At 44.1% G+C, this 8,989-nt stretch overlaps 1 pseudogene; it reads left to right on the forward strand.

Annotated features, from left to right (window-relative positions):
- Positions 1–531: 531 nt before the first annotated feature.
- On the forward strand, positions 532–7,780 carry LOC146195191 (uncharacterized; annotated as a pseudogene).
- The last annotated feature ends 1,209 nt before the right edge of the window (positions 7,781–8,989 follow it).

Consider the following 8,989-nt stretch of genomic DNA (forward strand, 5'->3'; position numbering starts at 1 on the left):
GCATTCATTTTAATACCCCCTCTACTTAGCCACGATCGATGTTTTCAGAACGGAATGACGTCGTGCCCGTTATTTTGCATTTTATTCATCCCAATTTACAAATGAACAGCGTCGACGGCATCATTACTCGGCTCATGCGCCTCGACAACACTTGGAATGTTTTTTTTTTCTCTTTTTTTTACCTCCGCCATGCAACATGATCTCGGGGCGTGGCACAAGACGTTCACCAAATAAAATAAAAAAATAAACGCCGCTTGGGCGACTCGCCTCCTAGACGTGGGGTTTCGTTTGGAAACGCGCCTGACATATTTATTGTACAGAGGTGTCAGACACGAAATTTTGTTGCATACGTATGTTCATGGTCTTGAAAGAATGCACCAGCTCTTAACAAATGACTGCTTTCGCCTTTTTCTTTGAGTTAGCTTCTTTGAGAACCGTTGTTTACATATATTTCGCATGGGCTTGGCTACCGCAATGCATTTCTAACAGATTCTTGACAACGAGGGGTTTTAAAAGTAGATTGCCTCCGCAATGAAGCAGCATGCTTTGTCTCACACTTCTTCAAAGCGCTGGCCAACGTTCAACGACCGGCCATCACTTCTGGTGCACCGCGAGAGGAGAAAAGTGCTGCGGTAAGTTGAGTTTACATGTGTTTCTATGTGTCGCCCTCCCATTTCGCACCTCCATACATTTCGCGGTGATTTAAAGATACTTCGGCTCGGTAATGAGATTTAATTCTTTCACGATCTGTTCTAGGATGTTCATGGTTGCTCTCTGCCGAATAACGACATCATAGATGCCCCGTGAAATGAGAAAACTGCTTTTAAATCTTTCGGTTTCATGTATTCCTATGGGCACTAACCCTACTTTTCACTCCCAGTCTGCCCAGCCTGGTGACAGAAGCGCCACCGCATCTTGCTTACGTCACAGATCGGTTTTGGTCTATACGTACACGTTGAATAACTCGAACTAGTTCATACTACGCAAGATAAAACAGCACGAAGAAGAGCAGGAGGCAAGTGCGCCTTTACTAGCATTCCGCTCACTCGAGGTGGGAAGCTTGGTGGCAAAGAGAAAAAAATATATACGGGAGCAGGGAATGTGTTAGCATTCGTTTTTTAAACTCTGTTCGTATTTTTTGTGGTCTTTGACGCATTTCATTTCTCATGAAAAATCACTGAGGAACTTTGACTTTCTCTTCACTGAATCATTGTTATTGTTACGTTTTTTCCGTGACAGCTACCGCATGGCCTGCCCCTCCTTTTCTACTACCTATATGCCCCAGATTTTTCACTTTAATACGCGGAATAAAACGTGAACAAATATTTTATTTCATTGATCATTTTGTTTTCGCTGGTTAGCTTTGAATTTCATTGGAGTCCATATTGAGATATGCTTCAAGAGAGCCATGAACAGACCTTACCGAGGCGAGCAAACGTGGCGTTCGTTCCGCAAGGCGAAGCGCGCAGCGCCGTTGAGTACGAGAATGACGGAACAAGTATTTTCACTCATAAAACTGCTTTGGCTTGACAACAGTCGAAAGGCTTGGTCTTGGTCTAACTGTATTTCTGTTCTGCTTACTAGAATCCTTCTTGGCATATGTAATGCCCAATTGTCATTTTCCACTTTGGTAGAGAAAAAAGGAATCGTCTTTTTGCGCAAGCGTCCCCTTTCATACTGAGCGATCATGTACAAAGTACTACGCGCGGAGACTAGTGGTCAAAATCGAGCAGCAGAAGGGGCCACGCCTACGTGATTTTTTATTTTTCGGAAGATTTGTCACCCTTCATTCACAATGGCAGGTCGTCAAGCCGAGTTTCTGAAACCAAGCGGTTCCCAAGAAAGCATGTTTAAGGGGAGGGAAGGGGAAGCGCGATACCTCTGTTCACCGCCTCTCAAGACTGCCCAGAAGGGGAAAAAAAGTAAAATAGAACCAAAAGCCTACACAGAAAGAGCACAGCGCCGGATCGCCCGTTGCCAGAGACGAGAAAAAAAAAAATTGCCGAAGATTGCGCTACTTCCTAATGCGAAATCTGAGCGCAGCTTATCAGCTGTTTCACCTTTTTCTATAGAATGAGGAAAAGAGTTCGAGCAAGGCATGTAAAATTACAGAACTTTTTTTTTTAATTTTTTCACACATATTCCTTCAAGAAACACTCCACTAACAGTTCATGAAGGAAGCTTTGTGGTCGTCCGAAGCCTTCCACTACGGCACCTCTTTCTCTCTTTTTTTCACTGCCACATTTCTCCTTTTCTTTACACCCGGAAGTTAGCCGGAAGTAGAGAGCTCGGGCTAACTCCTGCGCCGCCTCGTTACCAGAAACAGACGCGTGCGCTGGAGTCCATATATTAAGCTTACTTTTCTATTAAGCTGTTTTCCGGTCAGGATTCTTACCGCTTCCTGTGCGATCCTGCCCTTCATGTAATTGTAGATGGCTATTTTGTTCTCTCATTATGAATTTTGCTTCCGTTCCTACGCAAGCGAGCGCTATCGCAACTTCTTCAGCTGTTTCGGAGTTGCGGCTTCTGATGGTGGCTGCCGATACTGGGGCACCTCGGCCGTCAACTACCGAGGTTACCGCCGCACCCGACTTTCTACTCGTTGCATCAACATATGCAACTGCCTTGCTGTCCAGTGGCTCGAATCGCTTTTTGAGTGCTTTTGCTCTCTTTTGCCTCTTTCCGCATTGTATATGGGGTCCATGTTTCGAGGAAGAGGGGAAATGATTAGCTGTGGGATGCTCGACTTTCTTTGCATCCCTCTGTCTGTCTGCAGACTTACCATTTTAAAATGGCTCTTCCTGTAGTTGCCTGGCTTAGTCTTTCGAGTTACGACACTCTGACTGCTTCTGCTATTTCTTCCCACGTATTGTGTACCCCCATAGCGAGCAGCCTCTTTGTGGATGTAATCATTGGTAGGCCTAGGGCCCTCCTTATGCATCGTTTAATGAGTGCTTTTATTTTTCTTTTTTCCTCTGCTCTAAGCTTTAAATATGGTGTAGAGTAGCTTATGCGGCTTATGACATATGCCTGCATAAGTCTGATCAAGCTTCTTTCTTTTAACCCTCTCATTCATGAATTAAGCACAGTGTATAAAAATATTACTTATCGCCTAAAAATGTCGCTATATGCCACAAAGATAAAAAAATAATTTATTTCAAGTAATCAACAACATCCTTATATTTTTTATGTGTCCCCATATGAGCACAACATGCCATAAGGTGGTCTAGGTAATTGGCTTTAGGGGACAGGGTAGGTCCTATTCTTGCCATGCATTTTAGGCTATGTTCGTGACCTTTTTCTCATGATCTGCTGGGGTTAGAACAATAACACTGGTGGCATTGTAATCAGCAATGTTAGGTAGTGTTACTGAACTAGGATAATTTCTTTTTAAAGATAAGTTTTTTTATCTTTTTTTTTACTGGACCCACCAATTTTTAGAGCCATAATCTGCAGTAAATAGCCTGTAAATAAAAATCGTCTGCAATAATATTTATAATTTTAGTTCAGTAGACCATATGTAATGTTTTCTTAATGTCTGGAAAATTTTATCTCCCTTACGCATGTAGTTTCTTAAAAAAAGGGTCAAATGCAGCAAAATTTGGTGTCTTGAGATAATTGGCTTTGAAGTGGAAGAAAGAGCTTTATTGCAATATAGGACAGTAGAAACAAATTCTCACGCATTTTTTCAATAGCCACTAGCCTGGTAGTCCCCTCCATCATCAACACTTCTTTTCTGCGCTAGCTGTCTTGTTTTCCGGGCCTCCTTAGTGACCAGTCGTGGCGCCCACTCCTGGGTTGTGTTGCGGAGAATTGGCGCCATTGGAGATCGACTTATGCCGGTTTCCGTAAAAGAGACGTTTTTTAAAGCACTTCTTTGGCTTTGTCATTGCATTACCGCTAAATAACCAGCGCAAAGGTACAAACAAGCTCGTATGTCCGCAAAAACACGCCGAAACACAAGCAAAATGCCGCGCGTTGCGAGTAATCCAGCTGCGTCTTAGGATTCGTTTGGCTAAATGAAGTATGCTAGCTAGGTTTTCACTGTTGCCAGATGAGTAACTGCCATTCCGCTAAACGTGGAAAAAAATAGGCGCTGAAGTTGTTTTTTTTTACCTTAGGAAAGGCACAGATCCCGAGCATGTGTCAAAGGGGGTGTGGCTGGATGCTGCCTAGGTTTCGAAAAATGTTGATTTTGAGGTAAATATTTCGCGTGCGCGCAAATGAAAGACTTGGCTATGTTAAGGAAAGAATAAAGATTTTAAATTACACAAAAACAAAAAATCGATTTTTTTTTTTCCGGAAACTTTGCCTACCCTGTTCCCTTAAGTACGCAAAAAAGTAGCGACAGTCTCAAAAATATAGAGCTTTCATACCAGAACACTGAAAGAGGCAACAAATCACATTGAAAGGATGACGATGAGTCTTGCATACTCTGCTTATGCGCTGTGGAAAGACTAAAAGCACTCTGGACATAGGGGACGTTGCAGCGACCGCAGAGGTACCTTGTCTTGATACGGCAGGCAAGACTTCGACAGCGGCTGGCGTACTTCAGGAGGTTCTTCTTTGGGAAATGCTGCCCGCCGTCCAACCTTTTTTCCCAGTGACACATGGCGAAACACCCTCTTCTTTAGTGATGGTGGAGGAGGATCGTTGGATGGGCGACCTCGTCGCTTCGAGCTCTGCGCTACTTCACCGCAGAATATGAGCGCCTTGGCAACGTGACTTCGAAACTCAAGTTGGTCCATATATTGGTCCGTGCCTTTGTCCCACCTCCACACTATCCAGGGGTTCACAACTGCCGCATTTAGTAGATGGAAGGACATTCTCAAGTAGCCCCTTTTGTTCCGCACGTCATTTCTGTACCTTGCAATCAAGGAATCCATGAGGTCGACACCTCCCATGTGTTGTATACTTCCACGGAGTATGGACTGGTGACATCGATTTCTTTTCCTGTTGAATCTTTTCGTAGTGTCTTCAGGGTCCCGTCCTGCATAGCTTGAAACAACGTGAACAAGCGAGTTATCCAGCCACCTTGTCACCGTGATGTTTTCTGCTTATGTGCAAATGGATGTGCTTCCTCTTCCGAGCGCTTTGAGCTCCTTCAAGGACTTAAGCTTTTTATCTGCTCCTTGCAGACGGTTTGCTCGGCATGACCCGACAAACATTATGCAATCCTCTCTCAGTTTCCTGATGAGGGCCATGGTGTGAAGGAGTTATTGGCATAAAGTTTATGATTTTTTCCTTGAAGTCCCTCGGACAGTCTGGTGACATCACCCGCCTGCAGAATGCCCAGGCCTGGCATTCTGCAGGTAAGGTTTTTGGGTGGCGCTCTAGGTGAGCCTACACCTTCAATGCATGATGTCCCCACTTGATAACACATGTTCTCTTCTCCGTATACAAGTCAAAATCGAGAAAAAATTGGCAACAAATCTCGCTGACAATTTTCAAGAGTTATACTTGGCGCAGATAATTTTTATAGTCGAAAAGAGCTATAATGTTGTCTCTTAGGAAGATTCAGAAACCTCAAACAAGCCGACTCCCCCTCAGAGCCTGGCGTTTGAAAAAACATGGACAGCTAGTGCAATCTATGAAACATGTTAGGAAACTTCACATGTCCTCAGCTGAGGACTCCATGCGGCAGTGACACGCTTCGAGCGACTGAAGGAATTTTATAGCCGAATTAATAAGTGTCCTCATATGAGGCCCGTATGCTATGCATGAGGGGGTTAAGCCTAGGCCCTTCAATGTTATTCTCCTGAATATGCCTAAGACTTGTGGGGTGTAGCCTTCCAGTTTCTTTAAAAAAAATTTGGAGGACGCTTAAGCTTCGCCTTCAAGAGTGGAACGCGATAGCGTTATTGCACCTCGTTCGCACCGCCCACTCATTCGCTCGGTATGCTCTTGGGTCTAGAAGGGGAGAAGCGGGTGAGCGAAGATAGTGATCTAAAGAAAGGAAAGACGCTTGATTCTACAACCCGTGAGGGTGCACGGCGAAACGTCAGGGGCGAGTGGCGCGCCACGTGTCGGGGCAGCGCCGCAGATTGCGAGGAGGGGTTCTGTGTTTGCCGCAAGATGGCTCTGCATGTGCGCAGAGAGCAGAAGAAATGTAGCGGAAACGTACTTCGCTACTCGTGTAACTGCGACTTCTGTAAGTAACATGCTCATAATTACCGAAATACACCGCAGTATAACGTTCTACGGCACGCTTCTAAGGCAACACCGCATTCACTAGAAGCGCTTTTGTACCGCTTGTAAGCATCGAACTCGTGGCTGAGTGACCCGCCGTGTCACGCGCAAGTGTGCTGGCAAGTTTTATTGTTCATCGTCTTGTTTTGAATGTCCAAGTCGGCAATAAAGAAAAAAAATCTCGTGGCTGAGTGGTAGCGTCTCCGCCTCACACTCCGGAGACCCTGGTTCGATTCCCACCCAGCCCATCCTGGAAGTTGCTTTTTATTTATGAAGTGCATGCCGGGATTTATCGCTCACGGCCAACGCCGCCGGCGACACCAGCTTTTCTGCGACACGAGCTCCTTAACGCTACCGCGTCAATATCCCGTCGCTGTATCCGTTCTCTTAAATATATAGCTCCAGGATTCGTAGTTGGTGAACCTTTTGTATAGACATTCCCTCCACTTTGATATCAAATTCTCCGATTTACTTGCACCTCAAATTTTCAAGACTAGTGTGGTAATCTTGGCTGCAATCATGAAAAATGCAGTGTTTTGGCCAAGTAAGGAAGCTGTCGTGGATAATTTGACTGTGTACTTCAAGGAATACTCGAGTGTAAGGGCTGTGTTAGATTGCACAGAGGTACCGCTTCAATGACCGAAAGATGTGGAGTCCCAGCTGTTGACGTACAGCTGGTGCAAAGGCATGTACACAGCTAAAATTGTAGTCTGTGAGACCCCAGGAGGCCACATTAGTTATGTAAGTGAAGCTTACGGTGGCCGGGCATCTGATTCCCACATAACAAAAGAAAGCAAGATACTAGAAAGGTTGCTGCCGTCAGTTGATAGTGTCATGGTGGATAAAGGGTTCCTGATAGATAAACTCTGCCTCGAGCATCACATCACACTGGTGCGTCCTCCGTTCCTGCGCAAGAGAAAGCAACTTGAAAAACATGAAGCTGAGAAAAATCAAAGCATAGCAGCCGCTCGTGTTCATGTTGAGCATGCAATCCAGCGTATGAAAGCCTTTCAGATTTTGACAGGGAATTTGGCCACTGAGCTTTTCGCTTACATTGATGATATTGTACAAGTTATTGCTGGAATTGTGAACCTCTCTAAACCAATATTCAGTGACGGCAAGTTTTTGGCGTCATAGAAAAGTGTAGCAAAGTTTATGGGCAATGTGTTATAGCAGTTCTTTCTATAAATGATGTTTCCTAGGGCTGATTAGTTTGCCTCAACCCAGTAACGGACTTTTCTTTTTTTCAAATATTTTCTGAAGTGAGCTTGACATTGTGTTTGCCACTGTGTTGATATATTTTTTGCATCTTATTTTGAGAAGGTTTCATTATATCCCTCACTTTCTTCACTTGCTCTGTATATGAAACAGTGTTGTATTATATGTCTGAAATGAAGCATTTTTTTGTAATCTTTTTTCTAGTTTTCATATTGTTCATGATTTTACTTTGTGTGATTACATGCAAAGTTTTGCTCATTTAGACTCTCAGGGCATTCCTCTACATCAGTGTATATGCAGGGAAGAACAGGACATTAGGTGCACGTGCATTTTATCCATAATCTCAACAGTGGTTTGTAACGCACAAAGAGAACACTGACTCTTTATTGCTCATTGCCAGCAGTGAGCACCTGTTATCTCGCTAACAGGTGCTCACTGTTAGTGAGATAACAGGGCAGGGTAGCACATAGGGCTTAAAGAAGTAGACGGCCCTGTCTACAACATCATTAAAAAATGACTCGTTGAAACTTACAGGCAACAACATGAAGTTCTCGCTGTCTTGAAAGACGAAAACATCAGCACTTGAGACCTTCGCCAATCCCATCTGGACCTGTACCTGACAGAAGTACCTGCTTGTTTTTTTTTTTTAAGCAGAAGCTTGAGCCATCATTTACTACTTCTTTTGCCTTGAACTTTTCTAAGCTTATGGGGCACTTGACTTCAAGCACTCCTGGAGTGCAGCAGTCACATGTCACTAACCCATCTGGGCTGGCACCAATACATGGGTGCTGGCTTAATAAGTCCGCATTGCTAAACTTTCAAGTTTCTGTGCAGACTTCCATTTGGATATGCCCTCTTTGCTGTCTCTTCGAGCAGCGTGCCCCTTAGCATAGCAGTGGTCTGCACAGAGTTTTCTTTGAGCACGACCTTTAGAAGAGCCCGCACATCATGTGGGCCCATCCGTGTCCTGATTGTGTTGACTCGTGTGTATACACAGTATGCTATTGATGCTGTTACCATTCCTTTTCTGTAGATCAGCCAATCTTGACAATTTGCTTGGGTTTTTGTTAAATTATGTATTAAGTCGATTTCTGAGTTTGTGTATGCTTGCTGGAGGTAGCAGTAAATATCCTCTACTAAAACTGCTCCTTCTGTGAGAGCCTTCCTGGCAGCTTCCATGAGTTTAGGTGGCTTTTTTATGCCAGGGATCGCTTGGCTTGCTGTGCCTGCAGCAATTCCTTCATGAAGCTCACATAGCTGAACAGTGAAGGACGTATCCTGTGCAGGTAGCAGTGGTGCTGTACTTGCTATGCTGTCAGCAACGTTAACTGACACTGTGTGGATTTCAGTGTCTGCATGGTCATTCTGACTCCCTGAAATGACAGGAAAAAAAGCTTAGCATATTTCAAAAAAAAAAAATCTGTGTAAGTTTTGTTTTGGTTAAAATGATTATTTTATGGGGAATCAGAGGTTCAAATAACATACACAAACAATGAGAGTGTAGTTTGTTAAACTTGTTAGAGGCAAGAAATAAGCTTCTAATTGTTACAGTTCAACTGGCATTTCATTTCAAAGCACTAAC

The sequence above is a fragment of the Amblyomma maculatum genome, chromosome 3 (genome assembly GCF_055883805.1).
Source record: "Amblyomma maculatum isolate TAMU_Amacu chromosome 3, ASM5588380v1, whole genome shotgun sequence".
NCBI lineage: Eukaryota > Metazoa > Arthropoda > Arachnida > Ixodida > Ixodidae > Amblyomma > Amblyomma maculatum.